Here is an 18,123-nt window from a genome sequence, read left to right as displayed (position 1 = left end):
ATGATAAATATTTATTGTTTAAGCCACTGAATTTTGCCATTGTTTATTACTCAGCCATAGGTAACTTAATACATTCTTCTTCATATACCTTTATGCTTTTGCTAAAATGTATTGCTCAGTGTTCTTAATACAAACCATTTTCCATTCAAACTGGTCCCACTGCTTGGAGTATTCTTACATCCTCCTCCCTGCCATTACTGTAAATCCAAACTCTGTCTTTCTTTTGAGGCCCAACTTAGACACTTCCCCTGTCATTAATTTTTTTTTTTGTCTGATTCATTTGGAACTGATGTCATTCTATTTGAACTTCTACGCTTTATAAGTATCTTTTTGTGTCACTTTTTGTGTTGTCTATGTACTAGATTTTGTGTTAGGGTTTTTAGAAGGTAAAATCTGTCTATCTACAGCCAGCCTAGTCACTTGTAAAAGGAAGGTACTTTTTCAGGATATGGATAAATGAAATACATTTTTTCTTTATAGTACCTATCACCAGCTACTTATATTTATTTATTTACTTCATTATTGTTGGTCTTTCTCACTAGAATAGTAAGGTCCATGAGGGCAGGAGTTTAATCTGCTTTTAGTTACTGTTAGCGCCAGCACCTAGAACAGTGCCTGACAATATATTTTTGTTGAATGAATAAATGTAGGAGTGAATAGTTTTGAGTTTTTCTAGGACCAGGAGAAAATATATTATCTAATACAGGTCCCCCACCCTCAACCTCATCCAAAAGTAAAGCATATCTAAGAAACCTTGTGTAAGCCATTATGGTATAAAGCAAAGAAGCAATTACCATAAATTTTATGCTGATGCTGAGTGTAGTTCCCAGGGAAGGAGCTTGGCAGTGCCACTCTTGCTGCTCAGGGCGTGTAATGCCTCTGTAACCGCTTGCTGCAAAACAAATGTCAAAGTCTATTTTTACTTTTCACCTTTTCTCGTAAAAGTAAAATCCTCTTAGGATTTCTTTTGATTAGTGAAAACAGGTACTAATGTAGGTCTTTCCTAAAAGCGAAATGGAGTAAGGCGAACTTTTTGGAAAGCGGGAATACCTGTATGTCTAAAGGACATCTATTTCATCCCTTATTGGCCAAAGCAGAACTCTTGATTTCCCTAGCAAAACTGTTCTTCTCTTAATTTTTAAAATTTAAAAGACTAACATCGCCATTCATGAAAGAGTTCAGGCTGAGACCAGGGAGTCATCTTCAGTCCTCCTTTTCTTCGCAAATCTAATCTATCAGCAAGTCTTGAGGGTTCCGATCTTAAATATACATCCAGGATCCTGCCATTTCTCACCATCTTCATTGCTCTGGTTCTAATCTAAATGACTGTCATCTCTCTCCTGGATCACTGCAAAAGCCACAACCTAATTCATCTCTGGGCTTCCATCCTTGGTGCTCATAGTTTATTATCCGCCCAGCAGTCCAAAAGATCGTCTCAGAACATAAATCAAATCCTTTGCTTAAAGGGATAAATTACTTCCCTTACCTAAAGTCCTCCAGTGCCTTCTAATCGCTATCAGAACAAAATCCATATTCCTCACTCACCATGGCCTTCCCATGGCCTTGCCTATCTTTTGAACTTCGTCTCCTATCATTCTTGTCCTTTTCACCATGAACTAACCACATTGATCTCTCTGTCCCTAAAGCAGTCTAATGTATTCCCTGTACAGGGCTCTGTACTTGCTGTTTCTTCCACTTAGAAATCTCCTTGCCTATATTTGTGTGTGTCTGCCTTCTCAACACTTAGATTTCAGCTTATATGTCACCTCCTTGAGAGAAAAAAAATCTTCCTTGACTTTTCTGGCAAAAGTTACTCCTTTCATGCTATCTCCATTTCCCCACTGTCCTATTATATTTTTATTGCTTTTTTTTATGAGTTGAAAACATAATAATTAATCCTCTATTTCTTCGCTTATGATTTCCTTCTCTTTCCTGTATCTTCCCTCCTAAATCCCTTCCTGGCAAGTTAACTCTATGAGGAAAAGTCTTTTGTTTTGCTCATCACTGAGTCTTCAGTGCCTAGAACAGTGCCTGATACACGGAAGTTCAATAAGTATTAGTTGAATGAGTACATTTAACTTTATCCTTCAGCACCTAGCACATAATAAACTGAATGAACATCTGTTACCATGGCTTGATGGTGGAAAGGACAGGTTTTTCTTGAGCCACAAGTATGAGAATTAATTCCAAGACTTGCTTTCTAATGGCTTATTACCTAATTAATATGAGCTTTTGCTGTGAACACAGCCTGACATTATCATCCAATGTTATTCAACATGCAAGTATGGACACTGACATTATGGAGAAATAGTGCAATTCTACCACCCCACCCCGACATCCCTCTTCAAACCACACCCTTCCCTTTATTCCAATGACTTTCGTATTGTCTTAGTATTAATCTCTCCCAAGTTCCTCAACAAATTCCTGTCTCTACTCTTTTTTATTCTTCTTATTAGTTTGTATATTTTATTCTTGAGATTATGTTTAGTAGGTGCTCAACAAATGAAGGGTTGTATTTTATCTTAGTAAGATATTTCCCAAGCCCAAAGCAATAGTATTAACTCTGTGAGCACCCTCGTAACTGACATATTTTTCTGGTGTTGAAAGGTACTCTATTAGGTAGCAATTGCTGTGTAACAAATTATTCCAAAATTTAGTGGCTGAAACTCTCAAAGCTACAAATCAGACATTCAAGAGTTGTTCAGTTGTGTGTTTTGGCTTGAAGTTTTTTATTGAGGTTGCGGTTTGCTGACAGATATGTCTATAGTTATCTAATGGCCTGACTGGGGCTGAAAGATCTATTTCCAAGGAAACTCTCTTACATGCTAGCAAGTTGGAACTAGCCCGTTTTGGTTCCTCTCCAAGAAAGCTTCTCCACAAGCCTGATTTAGTGCCTTACAACATGGCAGTTGGCTTATCCCAGAACAAGCGATCCAAGAGAGATCAAGGTAGAAGCTGTAATGCCTTTATAAACTAGCCTTAGAAGTCGCATTTTATATTTCTGCCATATTCTCTTAGTTATAAAGGCAAGCCCTGATACAACATAGGAAGGAACTATACAAAGATGTCAACACCAGGAGGTGAGGATTTGGAGGGCCTTCCTAGGGGCTTGTTACCAGGGAGAGGTTGTCAGCAGCAGAAAAATTTTTACTGCAAGAAACACAATATGCAATTAAAAGTGGCTTAAATAATAAGGACACTTTCTATTTCACCTAATAGGAAGTCTACATGTAGGATAGTCCCAGGATTAATTTTTGGCTTTGATAATTTTCTCAAAGACTAAAAGCTCACCATCTTTTCACTCTGACATTTTCAGCATGTGGAGATGTCTCTTTGTTAGGGTCACATGTTGGATGCAGTGGTTTCGGGGGTTATATACAGACAGAACTATGTCTGTTGAAAAAGAATGATGGAATGTAAATTCCGTGAGTTAGTTTTATTATTGGAGGTAGTATCTCCTGGAAGTACTCCTGTGAATGTCTCAGATTCTATTGGCCAGAATTAAGTAACATAGTCATGCACAAAAAGCACATTTTATTGTGAATCCAGATGTTTGCAAGCATTAACGTTTTGTAAGTACCGCCTCATTTCTTAGCTAGAAACAGAAAATTGAACCTTAAAAAACAATTAAAAAAATATTTAGCTTCACATTTTAGTATAAACACGTTCAATTCTGTCAGGACTGCAGAACTTACCAGACTGTAACAACTATTCTGTTTCTCTTACCTCCTCCCCAAATTAAGGGGAAAGGAATGGTTCGATTAATGAACTTTTGTGGTATTTATCCATTGGCCTTTTCATGTAACCCTGAAATAGTCCATATATTCTTGGTGTGGTATATGATAATGAATGTGAACAAAACTGTTATAAAGTTGAAGAATTTATTGACCATGGTTCTTTCACTGGATAAACTGACACCTGCTAATCAGCAATAGGTGGCTTGGAAAGTGAAATGTGAAAGCAAAATCACAGATTTAAGTTCTCACATATGTGCTTACAGGTCACTAAGAATGCACCAAGGTTATATTAAGGATCAAAAATTATGCTAGGAAATAAGATGTGTATACTAAGTAAAAATTTTTATGTTTTATTGAATAGTATACTATGCTCATTCTTCTGAAAAATTAAAACGTTCAAACTTACAATTTTCCAAAATAGGGTGACTTTTAAAACCTTTATTTTTATGCTTGTTAGTGGTCTATCTTCTTTTCCAAAAAAAATGACAGCAACTGAATATGTTCTACTCAAAACACTCTTAGGCCGCAATGGACTTACATGTCTGGCTTTCAGTTTCTGGATCTTTCTTTGCCCAGGGCTAAGATACTGAAATAGGGATTTATTAAAACTAACATACCTGCAATTCTGGTTCTTGGATGGAAAGCATTTTAATATCTGGGCTTGGTTCTGGGATCTTTACTCAGGTAAGACTCCCGGGGTTTTGGCTGCAATCTGGCACCTAGTGTCTGATTAAGACACCTGTTTATCGTTTCAAGTCACCTCATTTTGGGACACCTTGAGCTAATGCCATCTTTCAACCCCCCTCCCCATTCAGTGACATCCACCAAGGACAGTCCAGAACCAATTATCCTGAAACTGTTAAAGGTTTTTCTTGAGGTGAACCAGGTGCGTAACACACTCCTGTTAAGTGAAATAATGTCCAAGTGGAGCCACTTCTGGTGGATGAGGTCAACGAAAGTTGCTGTCTCAGGAATAAATCTTATTCGTGGTTAGGAAAGCTAAGAGAGGAATGTTATGGGACAGAAAATAACTTGTTTTTTTTTTTTCAAGGTAGTTGAGTGGGGTAAGAAAAGACAATTGGGCCCTGTACATGCTTTGTTTAAACCAAGACGAAGTGCGTTAAATGAGAAGACAGGACGTCTATCGGAACCGTCTTCCTCCTCAGTCTTACAATCCACTGGGAGTACGCGGGGTCGCGGGTCAAGCGGATCTGTGGTGGCGCGGCTCAGGGGCTGCGGCGCCCCAAAGGCGCTTGCGGAGGCGCGAAGACGCCGCGCCTCGCCTCTCGTGATGCCAGCCGGCTGCGCGCAAGGTCGGAGGCAAAGCCGGAGGCAAGGCCGCGCGGCAGCTCGGAGCTCTAAGGCGCAGGGCGAAGAACGCGAGGGCGGCCCGCCCCTGAAGGGGCGGTGCCTGCCGGGCGTCCTGCGGCGGCGGGCGTGCGCGCGCAGCCCTGCTCTCTGGGTAGAAAGGAAACTCCGCAGTTGGGCGGGGTTGAGGACCGGGGGACGCAGAGCTTGGGTTTCGAACGGGGAACGGGGCGGGGCCTTGGACGCGCAGCCTCAGTAGGTCTCCGGAAATTTCCACCAAGGCTCTGAGTGCTCCAGCAGCCGAGGCGCAGCCCGCCTTGCGCGCCTGGGGCCCACGAGATGGTGATTCACCAGGCGCCAACTCGGGAGCAAGGGGCAGGAAGGGGATGGGAAGAGGGGGTGAGGATTAGGGGAGGGAGAGAGGAGAGAAGTGGTCGGCAGCAGGAAAGCAAGCAGGAGAGAAGAGCAGGATCGGGGAGACGAGAGGTGCGGAGACGGGGTCATGTGCTTGGGCCCCGCTGCCGAGTGCGCGGCTCGTCCGCAACGTGGTAAACTTGGAGTCCTGAAATATCAGGGCTAATCCTGGGGTGCTCTGAAGAAAGCCGCACGGGGGCCTCGAGGTCCCGCGCAGTTTTCGCGAACGCGCTAAGCAGCACGCGCGTGCCTTCCATGGGAGAGTGCAGTCTGGGGAAACTGTCACACCCCGTTGGCATCTGGCCGTGCTAGTGTACGTGGCTCCTGACGTGGAGAATTGTGACTGGAAAGCGTGCACCGGAGGGATGGACGAAAGGGCGAGGCCTTGGCCCATCATCTATGCCCTTGGGGGCCCAAAGACGCTAGTATCTGTCAGATTAAATGCCCAGACCCACGAGGAAATCGTTGAGGCTTTGGTAAACATGTGAGATTTGTACAACTGGTTCCAGATGGCGTCCCGTTAAGACTTGAAAATCGGCATGCCAAATATTTCCTATTCTTTGTTGAGTAGATTGCACAGACACCCCGCCCATATCTGCTCTTGTAAGGAAACATTCCTTGCAGTAGTCTGACTATTTCATCCCTTGTGTCCTTTTAGGGTCTTTCTAGTAATTGTGACCTAAAAGTCATTCCATCAAAGTTTTGGAAGCTGATTAAAAAATGCCTGAATTAGAAATTTAAGCTTTTGTTTACCAACCGCGTTGCCTGGAAGGACAGAGTTGTGGTTTTTCTCTGTTCAGGTTTCCTCACAGCCTCTTCTGGGGTCTTTTTCTTTCAATCCCACCTTGAAGAAAAAGTACTGGCTACAAAATGCCGCTGAACCTGCCAGATGTCCCTTACTTTCTCCATTAGTCGTATCTTTCAGTGAGAACTATGTGTATTATTTCCTCATGGGTTTCTGCAATTAGAATTATTATAATTAATTAGAATAGCTATTCTTGTGCTTGGTACAGGCACTATTTTAAGTTGTTTATAAATCTGTGAATATTTAAATCATCAACTGTGTGAGGTAGGGGCTGTTCTTGTCTCATTATTTGACTTACCTGGCTCCTTACAGATAAGGAAATTGAAGCATGGACAAGTTAGATAACTTGCCCAAGGCTATCCAGCTTGTAAATGGAGGTAGTGGAATTTGAACCCTGACTGCCCATGCCGTGGTCACTGTGCTATAGAAATTTCCTATTAACAAATGTTATTGTAGTGAAATAACATTTGTGGGATTCCCCACCCCCTCACTTTTTTAAGTTAGCCCTCCTGAAATTTATTTTGGAGAGAGGTCTAAATTTAGTTTAAATAGAAATCCACACATAATTTAAAAAAAATTCTTGTGATGAAAACATGCATTCCAAGGCAGTATTACTTTTTTTTTCTTTTTTACATGTGCAATTATTGAAATATTTGCCTTAGGAACTTGAATTTTTTTAGGAGAAATGTATGTCTTCATGTACCTTCAGCTCCTAGTGTATGGTGAGCCCTCCAGGAAAATGACAATAAGGCTCTTCAGTTGTCAGTGTTCAGTAAATATACATTGATTGCAATATACCCAAGAAGTGAACACCCTTGTAAAGGTCCGTGACATAATGTCAGATGAAAAGGCAGTTTTAAAAAAGAAGAAATATTAAATTTAATAGGAAGATAATATGTTTTTTTCTTTTTCTCATCTTTCCTTTTTTTTCTTGAAACCCTCAACTCTCCAAGACTGGGCTAGAAGCCTCTTTTGTGTGCTCCTGTGGCACCCAGAGTCTACTCCTGTGATGGGACTTGCCACACTATTCTCATTGCTTGTTCACTTGTCTCTATCTCCTAGGAGATTATTAAGTTTCCTAAAGGACAGGCATTTTGTCCTGCTCAACAGTGTGTTCCCACAGCTCTCTACACTTGTCTTAAAACAGGAGCTTAGCAATACTGTATAGTTAAAAGGATGAGTTGCAGCCTTATCTTGTTATGATATATTGAACTGGGATTTAACAAACCATAAGACCAATGTACCCATTGGGAATGTAGTCTCTGTGCAGTCTTGGAGATAATTATATCTATCTATCTATCTATCTATCTATCTATCTATCTATCTATCTATCTATCTTTATCACTAGATAAAGATATCTCAAGACTAGGGATATATATTTTGTTTGTGTATATATCCCATTGCCCATTTTTTTTTATTTTGCATATAATAGTTTTTTGATGTTTTTTAAATTAAAACAAAAACAACCTCTGAAAAATTTTGTGCTGGTTAGCTAACTTTATTTCAGCACCCAATTAATGGTTAGAGGCTTAGTAGCCACAGCCTTAATCCTGACCTCACCATTTGAGATCTTTAGAATGATAGAATCATAGGATTTTCTATTGCTGAAGGAGACCTCATAACTGCTCTGTCCAATACATAGTTACTAGTCACCAAGGTTAAATTTAAAATAATAAAATAAAAAATTAAGTTCCTGAATAGCATTAGTTACATTTCAGGTACTCAGTAGCCACATGTGTCTCTATTGGACAGCACTGATATAGACATTTCCATTATCGCAGAAAATTCTGCTGGACAAAGTTGATAAGCTATCCGAAAAAAATAGGTAAGGGAGCATAGTTTTATTAGCTTAAATATATCGCTATTACTAAAAAATATTTCAGATTGCTTAGCAATTCTTTTACATACAAAGAATATCACATTCATATTTCAGATGTTTGTTATTTCATATGGGGTAAAGTTTTTTGTTTAAAAGTTATGTTTAATGTGCATTTAAACATTTTTCCACTTAAAAATAATCAACTTGAGTCACTGCACAAATTTGACATTAGATTCGGCTGTGCATTTTAAGTTCACGTGATTGAGAAACTAAAATACTCAGTAATGTTGGTAAAGGACAAATGCCAGATAGTTTTGGACTGACCACATATATATTTAATGACATCACACATGCAATACAGACAGTTCTCAATTTACAAACGCTCTATTCAGAAGCAGCCAAAATATAAAACATACCGTTGTACCTTCTTTAAATTTCTCCTTAGAACAGTATCACCGAGGCAGCCATTGTACAAACAAATTAGTAAATAAAAAACATTAATAAAAAGAAATCTTGAAATTCTTAGAGAATGTATAGCTTGAGTTGTGAGGCAATAAAGACACTGTGAAAAACCCTGGGGAATTAGTAGAGGTTATTTCCATAGTGGAGCAGATTTGCTTAAGTGGTAACCCCCTGACAAAAATAGTCTAGTTCTACCTTTCCCCACCAGGCCCCACCCCTCCTTGCTGAGTATCTTTTCTATTCCCCTAGTGTTTAAAAATTCTTCAATTTCATTTTTACTCCAGTTTCAGTTCTATCAAAGTTTTGTGTCCTTGGCAAGTTTGTTAGCTTCTCTGAGCCTCAGTTTTCTAAACTCTAAAATAAGAATAATAACATGTTAATTGTCAGAATTAAAGGGAAATTTATTTGAAAATGTAGATCACAAAACTAATATAAAAACAAAAGGTTATGAATATGTATATTAATAAAATTCAAAAGATTTCCCCTCCCCAAGGTTAGATGGCCATTAATCTTGTACATGTGATGGGAGTCTGGTTCATCAGAATATTTAAGCCAGAATATTGAAGATTCTTGATAGGGTGGCAGATAGGTGTGTTGGGAGATGGAAGAGAGTTAAAAAAGCAGATGAAAGGCTGTGAAAGAAAATAGTTGAAAATTTGGGAGGAGGTTGGGTAAATACCACCTTTTCCTTTAAGGGATGAATGTAATTGCTTGCATTTTCTTTTCGTTTCCTTCTTTTTCATTGATTATTCCTAAGGCTAAAGTTTCTGCTTTACATTCTGATTCATCTGACATAGCATGTTTTTAAAAACTTAGTGTTGCTTACTTTGATTTTCCAATAGTCTTTTGCTGATGGAGCTTCTGTGAAGGACAAATTCAAAGTACAATTGGCTGCCACAGCACAGGGGTTAGATTGTGGGTGGGTTGGTGGGTGCAGTGGTGCTGCGCAGCTATACCTTTAGCCCTGGGAGGAGCAGTGCCAATCATAGACACTTGCTGGCCTAAGGCAGAGGCAGCAGTAGTTAAACCAGACCAAATCCAACCAAACCAAGCAAACATAAACAAAAATGATGGGGGTCAGGGAATGTTGGAGAGAGAGGGGGAAGAAGGGGAGAGAGAGAGAAGGAAAATGGTAGTAAAAATGGGTGAAGGAGAAGGGAAGGGCACCAAAGGAATGATGGATTACATCATAGTTCTAAGTACAGTACATGTATTAAACTCATTTAATTCTCATGACAACCCTATGAAGTAACACTGTTATTATCACCATTTGATAAATGGGGCAACCGAGGCACAGAGATGTTGAGCACCTCTTCCCAATGTCACACAGCTTCTAAGTGGTAGGAGTGGGACTTGAACTCAGCCATTCTGGCTCTGGAGTTTGTGATTGTGACCACTGCACTAGCAGTTTTCACACTTTCTAGTCTTAGGACCCTTTGCACTTTTAAAAAATTTTTATTTTTCCCTTGCACTTTTAAAAATTATTAAGGACCACAAAGTGTTTCGTTCAAGTGGATTATTGATATTTACCATATTAAAAATGAAAATTCATTAAAAAAAGCATAATATACTAACATAACATTTTAAAGTGAAAATAGCTGTATTTCTCAAAATAGAATTATAAGGAGAAGAATGGCATCGTTTATAGTTTTGCAAATTTCTACACTATATTTACCTCTTTTAGTGTGGTGTAGGTAAATAAGAGGGAAGGAAATGAGAGACTGAAGGTATAAATGATGGGAACTCAAGGTCTAGCTCTCAATGCCCCAATGTGGCTTGAATGAGGAAGAAATGATACTTTAAAGAATTGTCTCTGAATGGTATAAAGCAGCATCTGGATTTTCATGCCTACTTTAATCCTCAGTAGGTTTGGATTCTTCTTATCGATCTACACAGTTATATACATATATATTTATACACAAATATAACATATGTACTTCTGTGTGTATATACACACACATATATACACTTGAGAGTCAATAAAAAATTTTGAGTCTATAATAGATTCCTAATTAAAAGGGATTTTTGAGCGTCTCTGACTAATCTTATTTTATGGAGGGAAGTACCTGAGGCCAGGTGGGAAAACAACATTGCTAGTTGAACTGATGGTTAATGTCAAGACTGCTGGTAGAACCCAGGTTTTGTGTCTTCTTATTCCACTTCAGAGTGTCCTATCATAGGAATTAATAAATCTAATTATTCAGCTATTAGATAAATCTATTTCCACTAGAAAACATGTGAATTGACACTCATAAAATCTATGGTAAATCCACATGCTTCGTCAATGCCATCGTGAAAAATCGCCCTTCTCCTCACATTGCCTCTCCCAAAATGTCTTGGTCTCTTTGATATTTTGTTAGGATTCGTTACAACTTCTTGCTTATTGCCTTTTGTTTCACAAGTAGTGCTGAAGAGAATATGGAATTGATATTGGAAGGAGGGTAAGAATATGAGAACCAGCAGTTCTGAGACATCTGAGAATACTGATTGACCAGTCCCTGCTATCTGCAGGATCTGCTTTTCTTAAGGATGAACATATTTTCGTCCATAGATTTCCAAGACAAGCACATTCTTGCCAACATGATCCCTGGACAAGCTGTTCTGGAATTTGAACTTGCTACTGAAAAGGGGTTAAGTCCAGGACACACACACTCATTTCAGTGGGGGGTGAGCCATAGTTGGCTATGTTAGCACCTCATTATACAACAGTTCCAGGATAAAGTGATTCCAGATGTGCTCTCAGCAAGTACCTAGTACTTATGTGTTTAACCCATTAGACTAAAATCTGCTTTCTGAATTTTGTAAAAGCTGGAAATTAGTTAACTAGTCATTCCTAGTTACTTTATAAAGTTGCTTCTAAATCGGCTATACTTTACACTATGCTTCATGTTAGCTAATTATAACCATATGAAGCATATGTATTTACACATATGTATTCACACATACATATATCTTTAGCAATGATTAGAATTTTATTTTCAGTATTGGTTTGCTGATCATTAAGTTCCTTTGTCTTGCAAATTTTATTTAAAGTTGAGAGGCTATTTATCTGAGGAGTATTCTAGTTTCCTTCTGGTTAGTGGCTTAATATGTGCATAATCAAGCTGCTTGTGATAATGAAGAGTAAATGTCATAAGGAAGTCCTGGTTAAAGACTCCCCTCCCCCCACCCTTTAAAACACTATTTGAAAATTTTCACTTCATAAGCTTTGTAACCTGAATTTGCAAAGAAGAGTTGAAGAGAAAAGGTACTGAATGCCTTTTCTGACAAGTCAGATTATTATTAAGAGTATTGGATTTTTGCATCACTTTGCCCTGAAAGGTGGGGGGCTAAGGTGAGCATTTCATTTTGCTATAAAATATTTCAGATTGATCTAAAGAAATTATATTTTCTGTTGAATACAAAGGAAAACTGGTCATTGCTTACTTTAGTTGAGAACATTGCATCCTCATATGTTCCTCTGATGTGATATTAACCAGTATTTTTAAAAATTTAGGTGTTATGTCTGTCCTCAAGGACCACAACATTTATTTGCCAGACTTTAACCTAGGGCATTATTCACTGGGTGGGAATATTAGGAAACACATTCTTCGGAGGTACCTGTTTTGCAACTAGAGTGGAAACTACAACAAGGCAATCTAGATATGAACATGGATTCTGGATTCAGACTGCCTAATTTGATTCCTGATGTTGCTTTTTACTAGCTGACTGCTTCAGTTTTCATAAATGTAAAGGATGAATAATAACTGGTGAAGATTTAACAAGTCTGTACTTGTAAAGAAAGCATTTAGAATCATGCCTTGCACATATTAAGCACTATGCCAAGTGTTAGCTTAAACAAATAAAGAATCTCAAATTTTGTGTTTGCCGTGTCAAGTGGCAGCTTAAGCAATATATCACTAGTTAAAGTTAAAAGAAAAGTCCTTGGGATTAATCCTCTCTTGTGGAACATCTTTTAGGTGCTTCCATCCAACTGAGGGTAAAGTTGGAGGATAAGAAGGTGAGGAAAGTTTAGATAGCAGAGTGTGAATGCCATTGCTTAAAGCCTCAGATGGGCCTTGCTAGATATCAATTTGTTTATATTATTTGCAATTGGAGATAAAAATTTTTGGTGTTACCCATGAGGTGAAGATGGACTACAGTCCATGTGTGGATTGTCAAACATTTACAGTTTAATAATGTGAAGGGCTTACTTTGGAGTAAATGGAAAAGTTGTGATGTTCCCTAAGTCATTTAAGGAGTCAGTACTGAGTCATCCAGGTAGGGGCCACCAGTCTATATGCTAATTTTGTGACAATTAGCCTTGTGCTATTGTAGCACTTCGGACTCATGGGACTGTTCGCTTCGACACTCCTCTTTCTCTTGGCTGACAGTCCAGTCCCAGGGTGCAGAGCTTGATAAATGGAGTACAGGCTGGATTTTAACCCCAACCATCTCCTCCACCCAGAATTTGGTGTACTACACATTCTATATATAGAATGTGGTAACCTTGAAGACAGGTTTTTGAATATTATTTCTGTGCTTTCGCTCAGGAGACATATTGTTTATTCTGTTCAATCTTAGTCTATTTAAATAGTTGGAATTGGGAAGAAGATGGTTCAATGGTTTTTGTCATTGAATACAATGGTCAATTGCTAATTACTACCTAAAATTATCTGCGAGCATCTGGCATATAATCCAAGACCATTTTCCATCAGAACTTTTATTAAGGTACTTTTATTCAGGGTTAATATCCTGCTAGACCTTATATGAGTTTAAAAACAAGGAGAAAGGCACTAGAATATTAGTTACTTTTAGCCATAAATCACTTTTCTGCAATGCCATTGGTCCTCTTTTTCTACATGCACTTAACAATTTAAGATGATGCATTTTACTTCCAATGGTTTACAAGCTCTAACCAAAAGACTGAGTGCTCAGAAGAGGCCCTGGCTAAAACACTGTTAGTCTATTGACATAGAATCATGGTAGGAATGGCCACTCTTGTTTTTCATTCACTCTTTCTTTTCAGTATTATCCACAGTTAAATTTCTTATTGGACATGCAATAGATTAAAATCACATTAAAGTTTGGACTTCAACCAAACATAGCAGAAAGTCTTAATTCCTTGACATTACCTCCGTAGATTCTTCTATTACAGTCACTGATCTTGAACTTTGGAAGATGTGGATCAAGTAATATCTCCACAATCCCCTGCAAAGAAAGTGCCACCTGTAAAAAGGAACTTCAAAGTTTTATTGTTTTAAATCTATTTATTCTCATTCTCAGGGAAACTTGAAATAACTTCTATGTTCTATTCTTATCCTTTTTTATTTAGAAAACTTTCATTTTCATTTCATCTCCTGCCTTCAGTCTTTTCCATTCCTACTCATTTCAAAATGGAAAAGACTCAAGGCAGGAGATGGAATATAAATGAAAAGCTTTGCTTTTTAGCTCACTCATGGTATAAGCACAGCTCTAAAAACAGTTGTTTTGAGTTATATAATAATAAGCAACATGCACTCAACACATTACAGTTTCTAAAGTACTTTTCATATGCCTTATTACATTTATTCAACCTGAGCTTTTGAGATGGCTGTTATGATTTTCTCCATTTTTATAAACTAGAAAACCAAAGCTCAGAGATCCACATACTGTGCTACCCAAAGGATATAAAAAGAGAAAGAGGCTTTTTACCTTTTATTGATTATAAAGAGAGATTTATCTCCATGTTTTCCATGAGATTAGCTAATACTACAATTTAACATCTTTTGCTTGCTTAATTATATGTATGTAGCATGGCTCGCATGGTGGAAAATATCTACATTAATAGCTAGCCTGTAAAATTTTTCTCAATGTGTTTAGAGAACCTTTTAGAATGATTTAAATTCTTAGAGTTTTCAACTCAGACTAGACAAAAGGACAATAAACAACTCAGGCAAAAAAAAAAAAAAAAAGAAAGAAAGAAAGAAAGAAAAAAATTATAATAGCATATCTGCAGTATTTTAAAGTAATTAGTCAGATAACCTTGAATATCTGTTTTGTTTTGCTTATTGCATGCCCCAGCTAATTTGACATTTCACTGTTCTAACTTTTTTCCAGGGTGTGTTGATACTCAAGTTAATTTTGAGCTGCTTTTTAAGAGTATTATCCAGTGCCTAGCATATAAGAGGCATTTAATACATTTCAAAGAAATGATTAAATTGTTCACCATATGGACAAATGGCAATTTGTAAGTATCTTTAAGTGCAACTAGTCACATTGTATTTATTGTTTTAAACTAGAAGGTTTTTGACATAGTCTGAAGTGGTGCAGGAAAGGGAGCAAGGACTTTGGAATCTGAAAAGATCTGGGTTTGAATCTTCACCCTAACACTAACTGCTAGTCACAATACCTTCCTAAGCAATAACTTCTCTGATCTTCAGTCTCCTCACCTACAAGTTTGGCATTATATTACCTACCTCGCAAGATTACTGTAAAGATCATCACTTGTATACATTATTTATATACATTATTTCACTCTCCTGAATGCATCAAATGTGCTCAAAGTTCATGCCTGGCATTTTAAGAAAACAGATATAGCTATTATGGCTCTAAATTATTGTAATTAAAAAAACATATTTCTGAGTGCCCATTATGTAGGAAACATGTGAGAGAAATTTGAAGATACATATAACATCTTAACTCCCCAAGATTCCTATAGTTGCTTGTGAGGCAGTGACAAGCCCGAAGTTTCTGAAGATGTGCAAAGACTAAGTTAAATCCTATCCCAGAAGTGTAGTTAGTCTTGAGGACTCTGAGAGGCAAGCAGCTTGGAGGTGCAAGGGGAGAAGTATAGATGAGGTGAGACATTTTTAAATTGTATCTCACACACCAGCCAATGAACCAGTCATTGGTGGGGTTTCCTTCTGTGTCTTCAGGAACTACTTCCTGAAGCTTGCTTCCAGCTTCTGACACTGATCAGGAGGGGAAAGAATTAATAGCCACTTATTACTGGTGGTAGGATTATACGAAGCAGAGTGAGATGGTCTGGTCTCTTACTGAGGGAAAATCCAATCTGTCAATATTCATAATCAACCAAAGTCATGTAGCAGCCATTTTTGATATGATTTGGAGATGTGGCATTTTTAGAATTTGCATGTATTACTTAGCAGTCAAGCCCACAATGATCAGATTGCATATTATCTGATTAACCTTTGCATATAAAAATTGGCCACATAATTCATAGCATAAAATACTCAGGATAACAATAGCAGATAACAACAAACTATTCTAAATTTTATGTAAAGAACAAAGGGCCAAAAATAATTAAGATAATTTCTGAAGAAGAACAAGGTGCACATTTTTACTTTAACAGATATTAAGGCATTATGAAGCAGTACTGACCAAGGCATGATAGTAATGACAAAAGCTTAGACACATATCTGATGGTCAGAATGGAAAGTTTAGAAACATCTATACATATATGAAATCTTGATATATATGAGAGGTTACATGGGGAAAAGTTCAGTGATTCAGTAATGGAATGTAGTACAACAGGAAAAAGAGTAAAATTAGATCCCTATATCATACTATATACAAAAATCAATTAAAGGTCAATTAAAGACCTAAATGTGAAAAGTGCAATTTTTAAACATCTAAAAGAAAATGTTTTATGACCTTAGGATAGGTAGGGATTTCTAACACAATGTCCAAAAAACATAAAGAAAACCATGGATAAATAAACTTGACCATGTTAAAATTAGAAACTTCTGTAATTAAAAGACATTAACATGAAAGACAAATGAGCAAGTAAGAATTTTAAACATAAAAAATTCATGCATAAACTATATAAAGAATCCCTATAATCAATAAGAAAAAGATAATCCAGTAGAAAAATGGGTAACAGATATGAACAGGCAGAGCACAGAAAAGAAAACCAAAATGGCCAGTATTTATGAGAACACAGTGATCAGGACAATGCAAAAATAAAACTGTTAGAAGATAGAATTATGCATCCGCCAGTGACAAAGTATTGGTGAGGATGTAGAACAAGGAGATATCTTATGTTTTGCTCATGGGAGAATTTCACTGGCACTACCACTTGGGAAACAATTTGACAAAATCTAGTACAGTTGAGGATATGCCTACCATACTACGTGCACCTCGCAAATCATCCTATAGGTCTGTTAACTCCAGTGAAACTTTGAGGATCTCAGATTAGCCTTTACATCTTTGAGATTCTACCATGAATGGAAATAATGTGTTCATTAACTGATGCATTGAATACACTCTGTAAATGTATTTCTTATATAATTGACGGTGGTATAAATACTAAGGTCTAATTGCATATTTAAAATGAATCTATCTAATGTGTAAAATGAGATGCACCAGTACATTATAGGTAGCATAAAATAATAGTTGCTACTGGATCCTTACAAGTCTATTGGCAAAGAAAAATGAGACCTGATGCCCTGAAAAGATAAAATGTCTTTTTTAAGCATATGAATAATAAAAAAATATTCCACTGGTTTATGAAGAAATGAGTGTTCTTTTTAAAATAGTAAATATTCATATGCACCAAACCAATCCTTTTATAACTATATTCCTAAGATCATAAAACATGGTAGCTCTTTCCATAGCTGGAAGGATGTGTGGTTACCCTGGCAACGGCATCTTAGTTCCTGCTTCTAAGTACCACCTGGAGATTGAAGTCTAACAGCTGTGCAGCATCTACATTTCCATTGAGGAAATAAAATGCATTCATGCATCATCTCATGGAGGATTTAAGAAGAAACGAGCTTGCAAGTTTGGATAAGGAGGGAAAGAAATGGCACTACATACTAGCAGAACCAGTTGAGGTTTAAAAGCCCTAACTGCAGTATTGGAAGCATGCCAGAAGCAGCCAAGGCATAGCATTAGGGCCTTCAGATCTCAAGGAATATTTTTCATCAGAATTGTAACATTCATATAGACCCAGTAGCCTAAGAACATTTTCTTATCCCTTACTAAAAATGTATATTTTTAAGTGGAATTGGTATTTTCGGTCCTAACAGGCATTTAAACAAAATGGTCATACACTCATCACTGTGAGAAGTAAAGGAATATGAAAAAAATAGTGCCCTAGTTTCATGCTTGTTTCTTAGTACTCCTAATTTTACCCAAAGTATTGGGACCTTCCTGAGATCTACTCATATTTAAAAAGCCAAATCCTGTAGTAATTTCCAATAGAATTAATTTTATGAGAACTTCTGAATTAGGTAGTTGAGTTCTAGAGGAAAAGAGTAACATTGCTAGGCCGCAGGGGCACAGTGGGCTAGGGAATAATTTCCCATCCTCTCCAAAAAAAAAAACAAAACTACTGAACAAAGAATTGAAGATAGATATTCAATTTTTTCTTTCACTTTTCCCCTGATTATTATGATTCTATACATATGTTATGGAAAATTTAGAAATAGAAAAAGTTATATAGAAGCAAAAAAAAAAAATCACTGATGATCCTAACATTGTTAATATATTAGAAAGCTTTTATCTTGTTTATGCATTTTTCACCTTTGTGCTGCATTTTAGAAGAGCTGCTCAAGTTATCCATCCATACTACAATTGATTTTCTGCAGTATCAA

At 37.4% G+C, this 18,123-nt stretch overlaps 1 long non-coding RNA gene across 2 annotated transcripts in view; it reads right to left on the bottom strand.

Moving 5' to 3' along the window:
* Nucleotides 1–5,579: 5,579 nt before the first annotated feature.
* LOC107521317 overlaps nt 5,580–18,123 on the bottom strand; it is an 89,125-nt gene continuing 76,581 nt past the window's right edge. For both annotated transcript variants that reach the window (XR_004955719.1, XR_004955718.1), the window contains one exon: nt 5,580–13,735. This is a non-coding gene — a long non-coding RNA (uncharacterized LOC107521317). The remainder of the gene's footprint in view (nt 13,736–18,123) is intronic.

The sequence above is a fragment of the Rousettus aegyptiacus genome, unplaced genomic scaffold (assembly GCF_014176215.1).
Source record: "Rousettus aegyptiacus isolate mRouAeg1 unplaced genomic scaffold, mRouAeg1.p scaffold_m13_p_2, whole genome shotgun sequence".
Lineage (NCBI taxonomy): Eukaryota > Metazoa > Chordata > Mammalia > Chiroptera > Pteropodidae > Rousettus > Rousettus aegyptiacus.
Note: the sequence above shows the minus strand (reverse complement) of the source record. Positions and strands in the feature narration are given on the sequence as shown.